We start from the raw sequence: 23,552 nt of genomic DNA, 5'->3' as shown, positions 1-23,552 counted from the left end.
CCTGTGACAGATTGCTGATCTGTCACAGCAATCCACCTGGGACAATGTAATAAAGTAAAAAAAAAAAAAGTGTAAAAATAATTTTTAAAAAATCGCTAAATAAATGTAAAAAAAAAAATTCCCTAATAAATTCATTTTTTGGAAATAAAAAAAACCAATAAAAGTACACATATTTGGTATTGTCGCGTCCGTAACGACCCGCCCTATAAAACTGTCCCATTAATTAACCCCTTTAGCGAACCCTTAAAAAATAAAAATAAAAAACGAAGCAAAAAATAATGATTTGTTATCATACCGCCGAACAAAAAGTGCAATAACGCGCGATCAAAAAGACGTATATAAATATCTATGGTACCACTGAAACGTCATCTTGTTATAGCTCGCAGAATAAAGCGATGCAAAAATAATAATTTTTTATATAAAATTGTTTTCATTGCATAAAAGTGCCAAAGCATAAAAAAAGACCTAAATGAGGTATCGCTGTAACCGTACTGACCCGAAGAATAAAACTGCTTTATCAATTTTACCACACGCAGAACGGTGTAAACGCACCCCCCAAAAGAAATTCATGAAACGCTGGTTTTTGTTCATTCTGCGTACCAAAAATCGGAATAAAAAGCAAAGAAAAGATGTCACGTGCCCGAAAATGATAACAATAAAAACGTAAACTCGTCCCGCAAAAAATAAGACCTCATATGACTCAGTGGGTCAAAATATGGAAAAATTATAGCTCTCAATATGTGGTGATGCAAAAACTATTTTTACAATAAAAAGCGTCTTTTAGCGTGTGACAGCTGCCAAATATAAAACCGCCATAAATAGTAAATCAAACCCCCCGTTATCACCCCCTTAGTTAGGGAAAAATAATAACATTTAAAAAATGTATTTATTTCCATTTTCCCATTAGGGTTAGGGTTAGGGCTATGGTTAGGGTTAGGGCTAGGGTTAGGGCTGAGATTAGGGATAGGGCTGAGATTAGGGTTAGGGGTGTGTTGGGGTTCGGGTTGGAGTTAGAATTGGGGGGTTTCCACTGTTTGGGCACATCAGGTGATCTCCAAATGCAACATGGCATCTGATCTCATTTGCAGCCAATTCTGCGTTGAAAAAGTCAAATGGTGCTCCTTCCCTTCCAAGCTCTGCCATGCACCCAAACAGTGTTTTACCCCCACATATGGGGTATCAGCCTACTCAGGACAAATTGCAAAACAACTTTTGGGGTCCAATTTGTCCTGTTACTCTTAGAAAAATAAAAAAATGGGGGCAAAAATATCATTTTTGTGGAAAAAATGTTTTCTTTATTTTCACGCCCGGGCGTTATAAACTTCTGTGAAGCACTTGGGGGTTCAAAGTGCTCACCACACATCTAGATAAGATCCTTGGGGGGTCTAGTTTCCAAAATGGTGTCATTTGTGGGGGGTTTCCACTGTTTTGGTACATCAGGGGCTTTCCAAATGCGACAAGGTGTCCGATCTCAATTCCAGCCAAAAAAGTCAAATGGCGCTGCTTCCCTTCTGAGCTCTGCCATGCACCCAAATAGTCGTTTACACCCACATATGGGGTATCAGCGTACTCAGGACAAATTGCACAATAACTTTTAGGGTCCTGTTACCTTTGGGAAAGTAAAATTTGGGGGTGAAAAGATCATTTTTGTGGAAAAAATATGATTTTTTAATTGTACCGCTGTACGTTATAAACTTCTGTGAAGACCTTGTGGGTTCAAAGTTCTCAACACATATCTAGATAAGTTCCTTGCGGGGTCTAGTTTCCAAAATGTGGTCACTTGTGGGGAGTTTCCACTGTTTAGGTACATCAGGGCCTCTCCAAACGTGACATGGCGTCCCATCAGAATTCCAGCCAATTTTGCATTGAAAAAGTCAAACAGCGCTCCTTCCCTTCTGAGCTCTGCCATGCACCGAAACAGTGGTTCCCCCCCAGATATCAGCGTACTCAGGACAAATTGCACAATAACTTTGCAGTCCAATTTATCCTGTTACCCTTGGTAAAATAAAAAAAATTGAACCTCAATTATTTTTTTGTGAAAAAAAGTTAAATGTTCATTTTTTTTTAAAATATTCAACAAATTCCTGTGAAGCATCTGAAGGGTTAATAAACTTCTTGAATGTGGTTTTGAGCACATTAAGGGGTGTAGTTTTTAGAATGGTGTCACTTTTTGGTATTTTCTATCATATAGACCTCTCAAAGTGGCTTCAAATGTGAAGTGGTCCGTAAAAATAAAATGGTGTTGCAAAAATGAGAAATCGCTGGTCAACTTTTAACCCTTATAACTATCTAACAAAAAAAAATGTTGGTTCCAAAATTGTGCTGATGTAAAGTAAACATGTGCGAAATGTTACTTATTAAGTTTTTTGTGTGCCGTATCTCTGTGATTAAGGGAATAAAAATTCAAAGTTGGAAAATTGCAAAATTTTCAAAATTTTCGCCAAATTTCTGTTTTTTTTCACAAATAAACACAAGTTATTTGAATGAAATTTTACAACTACCATGAAGTATTATATGTCACGAGAAAACTTTGTCAGAATCACTGAGATCCATGGAAACCTTTCAGAGTTATTACCACTTAAAGGGACAGTGGTCAGAGTTGTAAAAATTGACCCAGGAGTTATCATGCAAACCACCCTTGGTAGTGAAGGGGTTAATATCTACTATCCTCGTATATATGGTGTTAGGGTTGCGGATCGCACTAAATATAAAATATGAGAAAGTGCGATCGCAACCCGGGGTCCACTGTGCAGAGGTGGTATGCTGCTGCTAGGTAATGGCGGACGCTATATGGCCGTATAAAGGAAGAACACACGCGGGTTAACGTCACCCGGTGTGTATAGGGCAAAATCTGTTACCTCACAGAGCCGCAGTACCGCAGAACATAAATGCCGGAGCCTGTTTAGCTCACAGAGCTCGGCAGCGGAGGGCACAGAATGCGGTCACAGAACTCTGCCCCAAGGACATGGGGTCAGAGTCCCTCTAGACCTTCTGAATTCGCGGCGTCGCACCTGCGGACGCCACTATAGACGGTGACTATGGAGGAGTGTTGAGCACGTGCACCATGGCGTGCAGAGCCACCGTTGGACTCTGACGCCAGTCTCAGACTCTGCCTCTACCTACACCTAAGCCTGGGCACTTAACAGGCTAGGCTGCACAACACATGTGGTGCACCCTGCAGGGCCTTGGGGTACTCGGTACTGGGCCTGTTGAATTCAATGGGGGGATGTCACGTGACCCGGTCCATGGCCCTGAGGCGTCCAGTAATAAAAAAGGGAAAGTTGTGTGGTATTTAAGTGTGACGCCACCCATGGTGTTCTGGTCAGAGGTGACCAGCGCTGCGGTGTTGTTCCCCTGAGACTGTTGGTGTGACGCAGCTGAGGTGGAAATGGCTCCACAGGTAGAGCATTGGTCCCAGGGCTGTTAAGAGTTGATTAATAGTTCAGATTGTGGTGAACGTTGGGGTGCATGGAAATAAGAGAAGAACACAGAGAGGTGCGGTTTCTTTACCTTTTACTTGCAAGTGGTTGCAATCCGGGGTACCACATACAGGTGATGGATTGAATCCGGCTCGCCTGGAGGCATTCAGGGGATCCACCCCGCCAGGTGGGGGTTTGGTACCTTCCTTCTGCACTTTGTGTGCTGGTCTCTGCTGTTTGTAGCTAAGCTGCGACCCTCTATTGCGTGATGGTTTCTCTAACCTGTACGGCTGTCAGCGTGAGCCTATTCCACGGGTACCGTCCTTTTCACCGTCGGCCCCGGGCTCCTGATCCTCTGCCGTGCCCTCAGGTGTTCAATGTCGCTCAGGAACTTGCAATCCCCTGTACTTCCAGATTCGGTGGTCAGGACATACAGCTCCTGCCCACCCAGAACTCTGGCGTCCCTTTCACTCCATTAGCGCTTCGTTCTGGGGGTCTGCTATATGCAGTTTTAGCTTCCCCGGAGCCTCTTGTCTCTCCTATCGTCCTTCCCCTCCTCACAGATCAGCTCTCCGTCTCCAACTCACTGGATCTTCCAGAAAGATCCTTTACCTCAGGCTTATCTGTCTTGTCATCAGCTCAGCTGCTCTCGTTTCCATGACAACTCCCTTTGCTCTCTCTCAGCTCACTACTTGCTGACTCACTAACCCCATCTGCTGGTCAGGATTTATAAGGCAGCTCACCTTTCTGACCTGCAGCTGGAACTGTAATGCAATCTGTTACCTGGCATGGGGGCCCCCCTCCTGCCTCCAGGCATGACCTTACCCATTAGAGGGAGGCAATGTCACTGTGACAACCGGACTCTGGGGTGTCACACATGCGTACCAAGGGTAGGGATTTCTTAATGAGTCATTCACCAGAGACATTCATACATGCATGCAACACTCACTCCTCATAGTCTGGTAATGCAGTCCATACTAGCGCATGGCCGAGAGGCCATGCGACCCTTTTATAGCAGAGTTCTTCTGGGACCTTCCTGGTGGTCCAATCCAAGCTGGAGAAGGACCTGAGCATGTGACCTCCGATCTCCAGTGACCAGCATGCATTGCTATGGCTGGACTCTGGTGGCAGCAGCAACCAAACCCACAGAGCTAGTCTGGGCAGAGCACCAGGACCGACGAGTCTGCTGAGCAGCCTCCTCTGCGGCTGAAAAAGAATGGGAGACCGTCGGAAGCAAGGCTCGGGATTCCCGCTGTGCAGCAACAGGAACCCGATTCCTAACATGTGGTCCCCTCATTCCCATACTGGTACACATGGCCCCCTCATCCCTATCCTGGTCTGCATAGTCCACCTCATCCCCATCCTGATACACATGGCCTCTTCATCACTATCCTGGTATGCATGGTCCCCCCTCATCCCTACCCTGGTATGCATGCCCCCCTCATCCCTATCCTTGTATGCATGGCTCCCACATCCCTATCCTGGTGTGCATGGCTCCCTTATCCCTATCCTGGTAGGAATGGTCCCCTTCATCCCTATGCTGGTAGGAATGGTCCTCCTTATCCCTATCCTGGCAGGAATGATCGCCCTCATCCCTATCCTGGTATGCAGTGCTCCGATCTCATCCTAGTATGCATGGCCCCATCCCTATCCTGGTATGCAGGGCCCCATCCTTATCCTGGTACGATTGGCCCCATCCCGGTCGTGGTAGGCACGGTCCCCACCCCCATCCTAGTATGCATGGCACTATCACAAAATATTTTTAAAAATATTACACTTATCTTCCCGGCTCTCCCTCGCAGCTTCCTGTTTCAATGCCAGCAACTGCTTTATGCTTATAAGCAGCGCATGGCAGGGATGTCATGTGCTGCTTGCAAGCCGAAGGGCAGCTGCCAGAATACTCAATGCTCTGCACGCCAAGACTGTGTGCGCACAAAGCAGTGAGTATTCATTGCTCACTAGCGAACACAGTGTCAGCCGGAGACTTCCTGCAGCTGCTGGGTGGTCACGTGTGCCAATACTAAAGAGAAATGAATATTCACCTCTCTGGGCGTGAATATTAATTTCTCCTAAGTATCATCACATGTGGCCGCCGGCAGCAGCAGGAAGATTTTGGCTGACACTGTGAATGCTAGAGAGCAATGAATACTCACTGCTTTGCACACACACAGTCCCAGCATGCAGAGCATTGAGTATTCCAGTAGCTGCCCTCCAGCTTGAATGCAGCATATGATGTCCCTGCCATGTGCTGCTTACAAGCATTAAGCAGCTGCTGACATCGGAGCAGGACGCTGATGTTTTATGATGGGGCCATGCATGTCAGGATGGGGGCCAATCATACCAGGATAAGGAAACGATGGGACCGCGCATACCAGGACCGGAATGGGGGCCCATCATACCATTATGCCATTAAAGGGAAATGAATATTCTTTGCCCTCCATGCCCAAGGGCATTTCTCTTTCATTCATTTCTCTTTAGCAGAGAGCATAGGAGTTACGCGCAGCAGCCGTCTCCTGCTTCTGTAACCCGCTGCACCTCTGAAACCGCTCCCACACCTTCCCACCACAGCTGGTGCATCTGGACTATAATACACACCCCCATTTTCCTCCACATTTGTAGAGGAAAAAAGTGCGTCTTATAGACTGAAAAATATGGTATTTATTTATGTCACGCATAATGTTGTATTGGGCTAGCTGCCACTGTTGCTCCAAACTGAAAAAAGATCTTTCACCAAATGTTTGATGTTGAACTGGACACACGATTCTGCAGACCAGAATAATATATTTTCTATATTGTTTTTATTCTCTCTGCTGCAGAAATATTAGCAATCAAAGTATTTGACACCTGTTGAGTTAATTTTTGTTACGTTCATCTGGGCGTTATCAGAGTTTTCACTGTGGGCATATCCCAGTGCCAGATAACAAGCCTAGTATGGTAGAATGGTGGCTCAGTGGTTAGCACTGCAGTGTAGCTCTGCAGTGTGCTGGGGTCTTGGGTCTTGGGTTCAACATTTGCAAGGAGTTTGTATGTTCTTTCCGTGTTTTTGAGGGTTTCCTTCAGGTGCCCATGTTTCATCCCACACTCCAAAGACATACTGATAGGGAATGCAGAATGTCCACCCCTATGGGGACAGTGGTATATTGAGGCATAACTGATGCACGGTATGTGGGGATTTTGTTGTTGATTTTGCATTTGGACCAAACAGCTTCAACTTACACTCCGACTGTATGCAATTACTATATTATATTTTATTTAGAAGTATTGCTTACATTGTTTCTGTTGTCATTCAAACTTAAAAAGGTGATACAACAAAGCCTTGATTATCCTGTATTTTATGTATAATACCACCTATCTAATTTATCTTTGTTCTATATATTAATCTAAAGTTCCAAACTGCAGTTACTGCTGATATGTTGATGAGATAAGCTGCAGATTATGTTCTGATAGGAATCTCAATGACAATGGTGTTATTTAGTGTGTTGGTAATTTACTACATTGACCGAGATAGATGTGAATGACGCCATCTGAATACATTATGATGTTTCGAAAGCTCTTATGTTCTATTGGGAAAATTCAGAGTAAAGATGAAGGAGTTAAAGCCTTCATAATTCTGTTGAATTGAGTTTTGCAGTATTCACCTGAGTATTGAGTACATCCACTTACCACCTTCGAGTCTCTAGGATCATCTTGACAGGGGCTAAGTTCAGGAAGAAACTTCTGTCAAGGGAAATAAAAGGCCATAGAAAGAGGAGATGAGTAGCCCTCATCTCTGATTCCTAGATGGATTCTGCTTTCCTCTGCGTGGTTGTGAGAACACAGACCCTGTTGTTACCATCTGTCCTTAGAGACTAACAGATTCCAGTGTGTGCAGAAACCAAGAAAATTACAATTTTCCATCCAACGCAAAGAGCAATATTGTAGCGCCATGAAGAGATTGAGATCGACAGGAAGAGGAAGGAAACCCGTATACAGTGAAATTATAGGATGCTAAAGTACAGACAGTGCAATATATACAGTGGCTAAGGACACCTAGACTGAACTCTGTGTACAATTGGCAAACAGGGGCCAATTGATTTATAGCCGAGGTACTGAGTGTTTCTTAGGAAGGTATTAAGCACATTAGGGCTCAAAGTCTTTACTGAAACTTTGATGCTTTAATGAAAAATATACTGAAATGTAGGTTTCCAATTGTTAAAAGGAAATAGGGAAAAATAAGAATAAGGAGGTTGTCTCCAAAGATGAGCCAGTTGATATGTAACAAATCAAATGAGTCATAAATTTCCAAATATTTTTGTTTTTTACGGAATATGAAACTTTGGTATTTTGGTTAACCAGGAACCCCAAAATAGAAGCTGGATACCATGATTATGGGTTCTTTTGAGAGCTGGGAAATAATAAATTTTATTTCTATAGCGCCAACATATTCTGCAGCACTTTACATTTCAGAGGGGATTTGTACAGACAATATACATTACAGCATAACAATAATCACATAGATTATAACAAATACCAAGAGGAATGAGGGCCCTGCTCGCAAGCTTATAGTCTATTTGGAAAGAGATAGACACGAAAGGTGGGTGGTGACAATTGCCCTGATTGTTTGGACCAGCTATAATGTTAAGTGTGTAACAGTACAGACACAGAGGGCTAATGGATGCATAAAGCATGTGGGAACATGATGAGGGGAACCTGGTTATGGTAAAACTTTTGACTGTGCCACCCAGGGATAGATTAGGCTAATGTGTTGAGGCGGTAGGCCAGTCTGAATAAATGCGTTTTCAGGGCATGCTTAAAATTGTGGGGATTGGGGACTAATCGTATTGACCTGGAAAGTGCATTCCAAAGAATTGGCGCAGCACGTGTAAAGTCTTGGAGACAGGAGTGGGAGGTTCTGATTATTGAGGATGCTAACCTCAGGTCATTAGCAGAATGGAGGGCGCGGGTAGGGTGGTATACTGAAACAAGGGAGGAAATGTAGGGTGCTGCTGAGCCATGGAGTGCTTTGTGGGTGAGGGTAATAAGTTTGTACTGGATTCTGGAGTGGATGGGTAGCCAGTGTAATGAGTGGCACAGGTTGAGGCATCGGTGTAACGATTGGCGAGGAATATGATCCTGGCTGCAGCATTCAAGACAGATTGGAGAGGGGAGAGTTTGGTAAGAGGGAGACCGATTAGAAGAGAGTTACAATAGTCGAGACGAGAATGAATAAGAGATACAGTAAAAGTTTTTGCAGAGTCAAAAGTAAGAAAAGGTCGAATTCTAGAAATGCTTTTGAGGTGCAGATGACAAGAGCGAGCCAGTGATCGAATGTGGGGGGCAAAGGAAAGCTCGGAGTCAAGTATGACCCCAAGACAGCGGGCATGTTGCTGGGGAGTAATAGTGGAACCACAGACGGAAATGGCAATGTCAGGTATAGGTACATTAGTAGAGGGAGGAAACACGAGGAGTTCAGTCTTTAACAGGTTCAGTTTCAGATATAGTGAGGACATGATGTTAGACACAGTGTTTAGACAGTCGCCGTTTTTTTCTAGAAAGCCTGGCGTGATGTCAGGAGAAGAAGCGTATAATTGGGTGTCATCAGCATAGGGATGGTACTGGAAACCAAATCTACTGATTGTTTGATCAATAGGGGCAGTGTACAAGTAGAAGAGGAGGGGGCCTAGAACCGATCCTTGAGGAACCCCAACAGTAAGGGGTAGGTAAGAGGAGGAGGAACTGGCAAAAGATACAGTAAAGGAGCGGTCAGTGAGATAGGAGGAGAACCAGGAGAGAACGGTGTCCTTGAGGCCAATGGAACGGAGCATAGTAAGGAGGAGCTGATGATCCACAGTGTTGAATGCTGCAGAGAGATCCAAGAGAATTAGCATGGAGTAATGACCATTTGATTTAGCTGTTAGTAGATCATTAGAGACTTTAGTGAGGGCAGTCTCAGTAGAGTGTAAAGAGCAGAAACCGGATTGGAGGGGGTCGAGAAGAGAGTTATCAAAGAGATAGCGGATAAGACGGGAGTGGACCAGGCGTTCCAGGAGTTTAGAGATGAAGGGAAGATTAGAGACAGGTCTATAGTGAGTGGCACAGTTTTGGTCAAGGGATGGTTTTTTAAGTAGTGGAAGTATGATGGCATGCTTAAATGAGGAGGGAAAGATACCAGAAGAGAGAGAGAGGTTAAATATTTTAGTTAGGTGAGGGGTGACAGTAGGGGAAAGGGACTGGAGGAGATGTGACAATGTGGAAGCCAAGTGGCAAAATGATCCAGGAACTGTTGACAAGGGCCGGGAGGATGATATACCACCGCCACTCGCATGGAGAAGGGGGTGTAGAGTCTGACGGCATGGATATCAAAAGGGAAGACTAGTGTGGGTAGTTGAGGGATAACCTGAAAGGTACATTTTGGTGATAGGAGCAGACCAACGCCTCCACCTGCTCTATTGTCTGATCTTGGGGTATGAGAGAAGTGTAGTCCCCTGTATGAAAGAGCAGCAGCAGCGGTAGTGTCTGACTGCTGGATCTAGGTTTCAGTAAGAGCCAGGAGGTTAAGAGAATTAGAAAGGAAAAAGTAATGAATGAAGGAGAGTTTGTTACACACTGTGCGAGAATTCTAAAGTGCACAATTAAGAGAGACAGATGGCATGCAGGGAATATTAATATGATTAGAGGGGTTTCTGAGTGTATTAATCATAGAATCATAGAATCGTAGAGTTGGAAGGGACCTCCTGGGCCATCTGGTCCAACCCCCTGCTCAAAGCAGGATTCGCTAAATCATCCCAGTCAGATGTCTGTCCAGCCTCTGTTTGAAGACTTCCATTGAAGGAGAACTCACCACTTCTCGTGGCAGCCTGTTCCACTCATTGATCACTCTAACTGTCAAAAAGTTTTTTCTAATATCTAATCTGTGTCTCCTCCCATTCAGTTTCATCCCATTGCTTCTAGTCTTTCCTTGTGCAAATGAGAATAAAGTTGATCCTTCTACAATGTGACAGCCCTTTAGATATTTGTAGACAGCAATTAAGTCTCCTCTCAGTCTTCTCTTTTGCAAACTAAACATTCCCAAATCCTGCAACCTTTCCTCATAAGACAGGGTTTGCAGACCGGTCACCATTCTGGTCGCTCTTTTCTGAACTTGCTCCAGTTTGTTGATGTCTTTTTTAAAATGTGGTGCCCAAAACTGGACACAATATTCCAGATGAGGTCTGACCAAAGAGGAGTAGAGGGAAATAATGACTTCACGTGATCTAGACTGTATGCTTCTGTTAATACATCCTAGAACTGCATTTGCCTTTTTTGCTGCTGCATCACACTGTTGACTCATATTCAGTCTGTGATCTATTAGTATACCCAAGTCTTTTTCACATGTGCTGTCACTTAGCCCTATTCCTCCCATTCTATATATGCTTTTTTCATTTTTATTGCCCAGATGTAGTACTTTGCATTTCTCCCTGTTAAAAACCATTCTGTTAGTTACTGCCCACTTCTCCAGTTTATTTAAATCTTTTTGAATCCTCTCTCTCTCTTCTCTAGTATTAGCTATCCCTCCTAGCTTTGTGTCATCAGCAAATTTAATCAGTTTACCCTCAATTCCTTCATCTAAATCGTTGATAAAGATGTTGAACAATACAGGGCCCAGGACAGAGCCCTGTGGTACCCCACTTGAGACATTCTTCCAACTGGATGTGCAGCCATTTACGACCACTCTTTGGGTCCGATCACTAAGCCAGCTATGAATCCACCTAACAGTTGCCTTGTCCATTCCATACTTAGTCATTTTTTCAATAAGGATTGTATGAGAGACTTTGTCAAATGCTTTGCTGAAGTCAAGATATACTATATCTACAGCATTTCCTTGATCCACCCAATCAGTGATACCGTCATAGAAGGAAATTAAGTTAGTCTGACATGACTTATTAGTTACAAACCCATGCTGACTCACCGGCCTATAGTTGCCTGGGTCCACCTTCTTCCCCTTTTTGAAGATAGGAACAACATTTGCTCTTCTCCAGTCTTCTGGCACTTCTCCTGTTCTCCAAGAATTTTCAAAGATTATGGAGAGTGGTTCAGAAATTTCTTCTGCTATCTCCTTCAGTACTCTGGGGTGTAATTCATCTGGACCTGGAGACTTGAATTCATTTAGGTTAGCTAAGTGTTTCCTCACTATCTTTCTGTTTATAGATATCCTGGATTCTTCTATTCCCTTAATAGGACAGTGAATAACAGTTGGTGTTACATTTCCTTTCTGAGAGAAAACAGATGCAAAATAGGAATTTAAAAGTTCAGCCTTCTCAACATCCTGTCTTACCATTTCATCATTTTCATCCTGTAAAAATCCTATAGCATCTTTGACTTTTCTTTTACTTTTGACATATCCCCAAAATCCTTTATTATTGCTTTTGACATCTCTTGCAAGCCTCAATTCATTTTCAGCTTTAGCTAATCTGATTTGTGCCCTGCAGATTCTGCAGACAGCATTATATTCTTCTTTAGATATGCCTCCCTCTTTCCATTTTATAAACATTTTTTTCTTCCTTTTTAGCATGTGCTTAAGTTCTGTGTTCACCCATCCTGGTTTCCTTAAATGCTTCCTATTCTTCCCTCTTTTCGGAATTGTTAACAACTGTGCTTTGAGAATTTCATTTTTCAAGATTTCCCATCCTTCCTGGACATTTTTGTCTTTAAGGATATCCAGCCATTGGATCCCTCCAATTATCTTTCTGAATCCCTTAAAATCTGCCTTTCTGAAATCTAACCTTGACGTCTGAGTCTTCACAGGTCTTCCGCCTCTAGTTATCCAAAATTCTAAAATAGCATGGTCGCTACCTCCTAGGGTTCCAGCCACTTTTACCTCCTCAACCATTTCCTCCCTGTTTATAAGGATTAGATCCAAGGTAGCAGTTCCCCTTGTTTTCTCCCCTACCTTTTGGAAGAGTGTAGCAGTTGGGGGTTTGACTTTCTATAACATGGGGGACCAGGGTTGGGAGCAATGTCTCCTGCGACTAGGAGAAGGAGGATAGAAAGAGTGAGCAGATGGTTAAGTGATTTGTGAGAGCGTCTCTTATGTTGAATGGTGGGACTGACTGGATCTGTGCAATTTAACAATGTGAAAAGAGCGTGAGTGCTATACATAGGAGAGGAAAGGAGTGAGGGGCCGATATGCATGGAGTGTAGAGAGTTAATGCCAGGGTGGTGGATGTGTGTGAATGCAGCAGCCAGGATATAAATTACACAAATGCATATGGTATATATTTGTTGCAATCTAAATGTACAAGGAGGAGATGTATACAAAATGTCTTACCTGTCTCCTGCCCTGTCTAACTGCCATGTTATAACTGCCTTGTACTTTGATACATGTACTTCAATTACATGTGCATAAATGCCCCCTGCATAAATGCTCCCCCAAGCTATGAAAGAGGTGAAAATTTTTGTAAAGATTATATTCATCTGTTCTTCACACTCTAATCACCTTGCAGCACCGCACCAAGTCCTATACTCAATCAGTCCGGTCTGAAGAGCCCTGTGATTGTTCAAAGGAGACTGTAATTTTTTCTACATACAACATTGCTTTCATATTATTGCATATGACACAAGCGATTAGACGTTAAAATGCAATGAAAAGTAAAAATTTGAAAAAAATATTAAAAAATAAAGTTTGTCTCGCTCCTTTTTCCCACCTTAAGGATAAGCAAATAAAAAAACAGTTAAAAATTGCAAATATGTTGTATTCCATATTCATAAAACTCCAATCTATCAAACTATAAAATTATTCAATGAGATTGTTAAACGGTGTGACAAGAAAAATAAAGATCAAAATATAAGAATTAAAATTTTTCTGCCACTGCAACAGCGCAAAAAGGTTCAATAAAAGGCCATCAAAGATTGTATTCACTCAAAAATGATATTAATGTAAATATGGCACAAAAAACAGCCCTCACATGTTCCCAAGACCAAAAATAAAAAATGTGATGGCTCTCAGAAAAAAAGGTGACACAAGCAAAATGTATTTTTTTTTACAGTATATATTTTTTTGTATTGCCATAATTGTATTTACCTGGCTATTCAAGGTGCCAGGTCATTTTATCATGCAATAAGAGGTGTAAAAAAAAAAATCAATTGCAGAATTGGATTTTTTTTTCACAATTTCAATTTGATTGCATCATAAAATGGATGGTTGTATTCAAAAATACAATCATTCCACAAAAAAACAAACTCTCAAATAGCTATATCAACAGAACAATAAAAAAGTTAAGGCTTTTGGAAGAAGGAGAGGAAAAAACAAAAACGCAAAAATGGAAAATGTTTTATATTCATGGCAGAAATTCAAAGGTCAGCCTCAGTTTTCTGCTGCCAATTCCACTGCAAAGACACAACAAAAGGACATAAAAAATAATAATAAAAAAACACAGAAAGGCAGCTGTATGTTCCAACACAAGTCATGAAATAAAAGCACTAGCAGGATGCAGCAGACTCCCTTGATAAAGGCAGAGGCAACACTGAGGCAAAATGCTTATGAAACAACCACTAACACGCCTACCAACTCACACAGGAGGTAGTCTCCTAGTAAGGCCGGAGTCACACTGGCGAGGAATACGGGTGCGTGAGAGGCGCAAAAAGCACGCATTAGACACGGACCAATGATTCTCTATGGGGTCACTCGCACCAGGCGTATATTTCTCCTCCGTATCCTCCGCTCCGTGCCACTCACAGCATGCTGCGATTGTCAGCGTACTACGCCCGTAGCACGCCAATGCAAGTCTATGGGTGCGCAAAAAATATGGATTACACACTGAACACACGTGTGACCTGCGAGCAATACGCAGGTCTTTTGGCTGGTGAACAGGAAATGGGCCAATCCATCATCAGGAAGCGTAGACATGCAAATGAGCTCAAAAAGCGCTCCAGACATCCAGGAAGTACGCCTCCACGGAGTACAGCAGCAGCATGGCGTCCACTTACATAAATGTGGAGATGCTAATTGTGCTGGTGCAGGAGCGTCCAGAAATATGGGACCCACGTGACGCAAACTATGCGAACCGCACAAGAAAGGAGGCGTCATGGAGGCGCATCTGTCGCCAGATGTACCATGACTTCGGTGACAGACCACGTGATGAGCAGCAGAAAATTCGTAAGTGCACCCATAAAAATGTAATTAACGTTAGCGCACGCTATAAAATGACTCTACAATCAGCCCCCCCCCCTTCCTGGGCATGTAATTTTAGCCTCATGAGGCCGTTACATTAGGATGTGACACGTGGCTTCACACAGCCATAATTAGGGGCTTAGGCCACAAGCTCCTCATCCTCCTAGCCACAAAAATTAGTTTCAGGGGAGCTAATGAGACCCTGGGTATCGGCCCAATTACATATGCCACCATGGGTAGAACGCACTCCCCATAAGGCCCAATGCCTAGACTACTGTTTGAAAATGTGACCTCTCAAATATGTGATTTTGACAATCTTTCCTGTCACATTGCAGTGGAAGATGTGATGAAACGGTGGAGAAGCATCTGGGACCAGTACCGCCGGGAACGCCAGCAGCGGTCCAGGAGTGGGGATGCTGGGCATGTCAAGCGGAAATATATATATTATGACCGGCTGAACTTCCTCGCCCCAATTCTGGCTCTGAGACCGTAAGTACATACCTCACACCACATGACACAAAAACATTACACAAATACTTTACAGGGACAAAAATATTGATGTATTTTTGCCTCTGTTCTATTTCATAACAGAACTCAATCCAACCTTACGGATCGAGGAACGGCCTCAGAGGCAGAGCCAATTATTGATCCTGTAGGGGATGAGGTGGCTGGCCCATCTTCTCCCCCTACAAGAAGGATGTCTGAAGAGGAGGCATCACAAGAGCACACAATGGCTGCCCGACACAACACACCACCAGGACGGTCTGCAGCTGCAACCTCACCCATCCTGGAAGAGATGGGCAACTTGAGCAGCAGCCCAACTGCCCAGATCAGGCCCTCCCCACAGGCTGCTCTAGCAACACGGCGAATAAGAAGAAGGCGCCAGGTCGCCATTCAAGAGAGCAAGACCAATGTGGACACTGGGGTGCTGAATTACTTGTCCAGAGTCAATACAGATGATGGTGAGGAGGCCTATGCACGTAGCCTCACCCTTTATCTCCGTGCCCTTACCCGTGAGGTCAGGCTCCGTATTAGGGGGTGTATTCAGATCCTGCTTGATGCAAGCACCCCCCCAATACCCCATATGAGGTGTTTGAATTTCTGGAGAGGTGGCAGCTGTCACCAAGAAATTTAATGCGCATGAGACCATCCACACAGATGCTTGCTCAAGCAGGGTCTGAACAGCCCCTAATACGTGGGCCAACACCTCAACCCCTTCCTCCCCCTACCCATCCTTCTATTCCGCAGCCCCAAATGTCTTCATCAAGCCAACCCCACCAATATGGCCACTTGTACCCACCCAGTGTTGGAGGCTGGTCCCAACCTGGTTGGGGACGATCTGGCTATCTTGGTGGGTATGAGCCACGGGCCTACCATAGCCAACAAGAAGCCCCTCACCTTCATCATTATTACTCTGGCCAGTATCACCAACAGGCCCAGGAGGCTGGACAACAACAGCATCATGGGCAACAGTATGGCCCCACACAGGGCGATGTTGGCCACAATGTCCAGCAGCACCCACAGGCTGTTCCTCCCCGTTCCCCTTCCCCTACATATGAGGATTTATGAATCCAAACTTTGGAGATGTCCAGTGACATGTAACTGGTGCTTCTAATCTAGACAAAAAAACAGGTGTTCTCCTTCACCAACATTTAGAACATAATTTAACACTCACATTTGTAAACAATGTTTTCCAAACATATGAAACAATCCATCATGACAGGCAACACTACCTCACGCCTTTCACACAGATATTACATGTGTGTATAAAAGAGAATATTTAAATGCGCTATACTGTTACCTGAAAGGATGAAAATACACTAATCACTTGTTAATGCATAGGAAAGGTGTGCTTGCCTTTAGTTAAGTAGTCAACTTTGTTATTAGCATTCTCTAGTAAACCAATTTGAGGCGACCAGCATTCTCTATGTCTTAACAAGTGAGTTTTGTATTTTCATCCTTTCCAGTATATCATGCTTAAATATTGTCTGTTCTACAGACAGGTAATATCTGTGTGAAAGATGTGAGGTAGCCTTGCCTGTCATGGTGGAATCTTTCTATGTTTGGAAAACATTATGAGGAAATGTGAGTGTTATCTTATTGACTTTATTTTGGTGATGGAGCTCACCCTTTGTTGCCTAATCCAGGTTAATGTAGGCATGCAGCAATGTTGTTATTGCATAATGTTTGTTGCAGTTTTTTTCTGGTATGTTAATGTTACATCAAGTTAACGAAGGCCCAAAGGGTCATTTTGGCCATTGCCAAATTTGTGTTATGGCAAAATTATGTTTGCCTTTAAGCAAAACCCCCCAAAAAAAGGCAAAACTAAAAATTTGTCTACTCAAGTTAACGTCTCTGTGTGATTTCTCACTATCCCTCACAACATACTAACATACACCAACCAATGCAAAGAAACACTCATAGAATCATAAAAAGGCTTGAGTAATATATATTTAGACACACTTTGACCAAAAAAAAATTAGAACATAGACACAGCATTCTCTTGCCAAGAAGTAGCCCCCTCAGGTGAGATAAAGTAATTAGTGAATATATCACGCACTTTGAGGCCAGAGAGCGGTCTACGTTGAGGGATGATAGGTGGTCTCACCCTGCGCACATTGTCCGGCCTACGCACAACACCATCAGAGGAGGAGCAATCATGTATCCTGGTGAAGTTATGCAGAACAACACAGGCTTTCACAACTTCATTCACATTTTGCTCACTCAACTGAATGGCAGACTGGAGTACCCGCCATTTGGCACAAAGAATCCCAAAGGAACACTCCACCAGTCGCCTAGCACGTGATAGGCGCAAGTTAAAAATTCTGCGCCTGTGGTCAAGGTTGCGCCGGGGATATGGCCTCATGACATTACGTGATAACTGAAAGGCCTCATCTGCCACAAGGACATAAGGGACTGATTGTTCGGGGGAGCCTGGTAGCTGGCGTGGTGGTGGCAGATCCAACTGGTTGGTGCGTAGCCGCCGACCCATTATGGAAGTATTGAAGACTCTAGAGTCTCCCGTCCTTCCATAGGCCCCAATGTCAACAATTATAAACTTGTATTGAGGGTCTACCAGAGCCAACAATACAACAGAAAAGTATTGCTTATAATTGAAGAATTGGGACCCTGAGTTCGGCGGCTTACGCACCCTGATATGTTTGCCATCCAGGGCCCCAATACAATTTGGAAACTGGCAGTCCTCCTCAAAGTCCCTTGAAATCCTTAACCAGTCTTCCATCCTGGGCTCAGGTAGGAACACCTGATGGAGTCTTGTCCAGATTTGTGCACATGTAGACCTCACTATGCCTGAAATGGTGGACTTTCCAATGAGAAACTCATGGTGGAGGGCGGCATAAGACAGGCCAGTGGACAGGAAGCTGTAGAACAGAAATAGTCCAGGTTAGAATGGCTAAAGTAAAAAAAAATCATTTACATGCCGACCAAACTTGGTAGGAAATGAGAGAGAACAACACACACATATGTGGTGGCACAATGACTAAGTGATATGCAGTACATATTAGATGTAACATTGTGCTGTGTCAGGTGAAACATATTTTGAGTAAGATGAGGGTATTAAACATTGTCCAAGAAGGCCAAAAAACATAAATTAACACACTTTATGAACATAGAGAATGTGGTTGTGGAGTACATACCGTATTGTGAGTAGAAGTCGCTCCTCTGCAGATATGGCTTGGCGCATCCTAGTGTCCTGAAATGTGATCCCAGGGCGCACTGTCTCCAAGAGGCGATCAAATGTGGAAATGCTCATTCGACAGTACTGGTAAAATTTGTCCGGATGCTCCCGCAGAGACGAATAGAGGCGGTGAAAATGCCCTCTTGTGAGTCGTTGCCTCAAAAGTGGATGTACGCACATGCGTCTCCGCCTCCGCGGATCCACTATCACAGGATATGGTTGGCCAAAGCGCCGTGACAAAAGCCAGGTAAAGAGAACCTGCTCGGTTGTATTGAATGTCAGACCCTCTGACATGCTGCACAAAGAACACCAACACACCTCGTGAAAGCAAGGTGAGAAATGTACAGAATGTAGGCAGCCACCTGTTTCTGAGTGTCTAAATAGGGTGCAGGCTAATGATTTAAATTGTTTGCAGGCCTCAAAACCGTTAAATGTCCATTTTGCAAGGCTGCGAGAAAATCTCGCCATACGGATTGCATACGGATTGCATACGGAGACACACATGCGCAAAATACGCGACCTCACCTTGCTTATGGATGACCTATGGACCACTATTTAGTGGTCATTGATCCGTATTACGCATGTAAAATACGGAGCGTATTTTGCGCAGGTTAGTGTGACTCCAGCCTAATAGAATTGCACGCGTGTAAGGCTAGTATAGGGCAGCAGTTACACAGTGTCTGCCTTACAGCCTAAGGCCGGAGTCACACTAGCGAGGAATACGGACGAGTGCTATGCGATAAAACATCACATAGCACTTGGACCGATGTTAATCTATGGGGCAGCTCCCATCACCGCTTTTTTTCTCGGCTGTATTATATGTGTGAGTGAAATTGCAGCATGCTGCAATTGTATGCGTATATCAGCAGAGTCTCACCAATGCAAGTCTATGGGTGCAAGAAAAAAATCAGACACCACACGGACCATCCTAGAAATACGCAAGCATTTTCCAGGTGACAGGAAATTGCCTCATCTATAATCAGGAAGCTTAGGCATGCAAATTTCCCTGGCAACCTCTAGAAAAATCCTGGAACTTGCCTCCACGGAGTCCAGCAGCATGGCCAGACACATCAATGTCGAGATGCTGATAGTTCTGGTACAGGTGAGGCCAGAACTATGGGACCAGCGTGACGCACATTATTCTGACCGTGCACATAAGGATGCCGTATGGAAGCCAACTTGCATCCAAATGCTCCCCAATTTTGAAGAAAGGCCTCATGAGGTCCAGCAAGAAGTTAGTAAGTACAATCATAAAAAAGTCATATAAAACGTTACACATGAAGCAACAAATGAACATAACATCATCATATGTGATGTTATTTGTAATATCTGGCCTATTTCAAACGTTACACTCGGCAAGTAGCATGCCACATTACATAATAGCCTACATTTTGCAAGCCAGTGTATTTGAAAGTTAAAACCTTTACTGTGCTACTTTGCAGTGTCTGATGTCACTAGATTGTGGCGCAGCTGCCGAGACCAGTACCGGCGTGAGCGCCAGCAGTGGAATTGGAGCAGTGATGCAGCCCCAAAAAAACGCAAATATCTATATTACGACAGACTTAATTTTCTGGTTCCCATTATGGATCTCAGACCGTAAGTGCATGCATGACCCCACATTTTACACATGCGTCTAAGGCCAAATCTTAATGTTTTTCTTTACCACTTTGTGCTTAAAAACAGAACTGACTCAAACCTTACTAAGAGGGAAACTGCTTCCAACTCAGAGGTGAACACTGACCCAGTTGGTGAAGGTGATGAAGTGGCTGGCCCATCTTTGGCACCATCATCCAGCAGCCAACCACCTCCACCAACAGTGCCTTTGGCACAACAGGAGGCTAATCCAGAGGACAAGGACCAGGGTCACAGTAGCAATTTAACATTGCCACTGGATACATCACCCCAGGCTGCCGCAAACCCACGCCGTGGCCGGCGCAGGAGGGAGCTTTCCACCACAGGCAACAGGAGACGAGTGGACACTGGGGTGTTAAGCTATCTTTCACGGACTATGAATGACGATGGGGAGGAAGCTTATGCACAGTCTGACACGCTACCTATGTCCAATTCCACGTGAGGTGAGGCTGCGGGCCAGAGGAGCCATCCAAATTTTTATCAATGCTTGCACACCCCCAAATAATCCCAGCCAAGTATTTGTATTGCTAGAAATGTGGCAAATGTCAAGCAGTAACAAACTTCAAGTGCATGGAATATAAGATGAGCAGGCACTATCAGGTGCTGAGCCTCCTCCCCCATGTATGTCAACACATCACCCACAGCACGTACAAACCAAATATGGCTCAACACATGTACAATATTATGATACTGCTGCACCTGTCCAATATGGCCACTTGAGCAGACCCACTGTTGGAGGCTGGTCCCAACATGGTTATGCTCGACAATGGCCATATTGGGGAATATGAACAAATGGGGCATGCCACTACCCAGGATTACCACCATCCATACCCTACTTCCTAGTCCTATACTCACCAACAGGATCCTTCCTTTGTCCATAATCCTATGTCATCAACAGCCATGTCGCAGGGTCAAACTCAGGTTGGCCCACAAAGTTTCCAAATCTGCCACCACCACCCTCATGCTACCATAAATTGTAAGGAAAAGTGGCATCATCACATTTTGTGTTTTCTTTTTGTACTTTTATATAGGCCCAGTTTTATAGGCCCCATATGCCATATGCTACAAATATGGTTTATTTGTTATCCCAAAACGTGTTTGATTAAAACAAATTAAATCAATAAGAGTGTTTTTTGGTGTTATGACTATATTGATGATGCGTTTATTTTCAATTTTTAATTATTATTAGCCCAACTCAACACACACTTCAAACATTAACATAACTTTATTTATGGCCTAAAAAAATGAAGAATCACAACATAGAGACTGCATTGTCTTGCCATGGAGTATATCCCTCTGGTGAAAGGAAATAATTAGTAAACACATACTGCACTTTAAGGCCAGAGGGCAGATGACGTGGATGAAGTACATGTGTAGTAGCCATGACATTATTTCCATCCACCACTTCATCACCATCATTTGATGTACAGTCATGGAATCTTGTGAAGTTAAGAAGTATCACACAGGCTTTTATAGCCTCATTCACATTTCCTTCACTAAGTTTAAAGGATGACTGCAGGACCCGCCATGTGGCACAGAGAATGCCAAAGGCACACTCCACCAGTCACTGTGCGCGTGAAAAGCGGAAATTAAAGACTCTGTGCCCGTGATCCAGGGCTCTACGTAAATAGGGCCTCATGACGTTGAGAATTAATTGAAAGGCCTCATCAGGAACAATCACATACGGTAACGCATCCATTGTAGACCTTGGAACTTGAGATGGGGGTGGGAGGTCCAAGTCATTATTGCGCAGCCGCCGACCCATTATGGAAGAAATGAAGACTCTGGAGTGTCCAGTTCTTCCATAAGCCCCAATACCTACAATTATAAACCTGTAGGCACCGTCGACCACGGTCAACAGTACTACAGAAAAAAACTGTTTATAATTATAATATTGGGACCCTGAGTTTGGCGACTTATGCACACGGATGTGCTTCCCATCCAGGGATCCAATGCAGTTTGGAAACTGGCATGTTTCCTCAAAGCCACAGGCTATCCTCAGCCAGTCTTGTTTTTTGGCTCAGGCATTACTGATTGATGCAATAGGGACCATATTTCAGAGCACGTCGAATGGGCATTACCAGAGATGGTGGATTTCCCAATTAAAAATTCAAGATGAAAAGCAGCATAGGAGAGCCAAGTGGATAGGAATCTATAAGTGAATAGTGAATAGAAAAAAAACTAGATTAACATATCCAGACCTCAAAAAAAACAGATAAGTACTTCATAAAAGTTATGGTCTGTGTAAACTAAGCCCTGTCTAACCAAAATACCACACAATTCAATGGCTTTGGAACAATTACAAACAGCATGGAATGTCAAAGGCAAAATATGACCCAAAAAAGTTAGCCATAAAAGGAAACAAACCACTACAACCAAATGAATGGATCAGTGTATTTCCCTAAAACACAAGAAAAAACATCATCAACATAGAGGTACAGTAATACATATCGTAAAGTAAGTAAAAGGCACTCCTCTGCGGAAATAAACTTGCGCATCTTGGTGTCCTTGAAGGTGATCCAAGAGTGCACAGTCTCAAATGTGGGGACGCTCATCCGTCAGTACTGGTAGAACTTGTCAGGATGGCTGCGTAGAGAAGCATACAGACGATGGAAATGCCCTTTAGTCAGCCGTCACCTCATAAGCGGATGTATTCACATTTTTCTCCACCTCCAGGATCCACAATCACTAGGTAAGGCTACCCAAAATGTTGGGACAAAGCCCAGTGGAAAAGAACCCGCTCAGTAGTGTTGAAAGTAAGCCTGTCTGACATGTTTGACACAAAGCAGCAATACCAAAACACAAGCACTGACTCTAATGCAAAGATTGTAGGGTGGAACCTGTTGTTGAGCCAATAAATAGGGTTGATAATTATGAATTTAATTTATTTCAGGTCATAGATCCGCTATATGTCCATTTTGCAAGGTTGCGAAGAAATCACAGCATACGCATGACATACGGATGCCAACCGGATATCACACAGATACATAGCTGCGAGGAAATCGCATCATCGCAATGCAAACGGATTACATACGGATCACCATACGGAGAACATTGGTGCGATTCTCGGCCGAGTGTGACTCCGGCCTAATAGTGATCTCCAGAATATTAGATTAGGAGGGCTGCACAGCACGATATGACTGCACCCTACAAGGACATTGTTGTTTACAAGGCCAACGTTGATGGGCTTGGCTGCATCCTACATTGTTCTGACCCTTGTCTATTTTGTTTATGTTGAGGCCTGTTGGAACATAGTGAGGTGAGATACAAAAGTAGGAACCAACTTGATTGAGTAAAACGCTTTGTGGTGGTATGGCTTTTACATTTTTTAATAAAAGAAATAACTAACTACAATATGTTTTTCTTACTGTAAAGTTTTTGAGTATTGTTTTTATTCCAGGTTATATTTTGGAAAGAGAGCTTTGCTCAGTAAGAAAACTCCATCAGGTTTAACATTGAAGACATGCTCAAGGCACGAGAGGCAGGACCAGGGGTGTATATAGAAATCATAGGTCCCCATAGCAGAGGTTCTATCTGGGGCCCACCCAAAAAAATTAATACTCGTAAGGGTGAAAAAAGAGCATACCTCACGACATTTCAACCATTACAAAGCAAATTTCCTATATGTGCCCTTTAATGTCCCCCATAAAGTATGATGCCAATAATAGTGTACTCC

The sequence above is a fragment of the Dendrobates tinctorius genome, unplaced genomic scaffold (assembly GCF_039654945.1).
Source record: "Dendrobates tinctorius isolate UK_male_01 unplaced genomic scaffold, ASM3965494v1 ptg000029l, whole genome shotgun sequence".
Taxonomy (NCBI): domain Eukaryota; kingdom Metazoa; phylum Chordata; class Amphibia; order Anura; family Dendrobatidae; genus Dendrobates; species Dendrobates tinctorius.
This window is presented reverse-complemented; position numbering follows the sequence as displayed.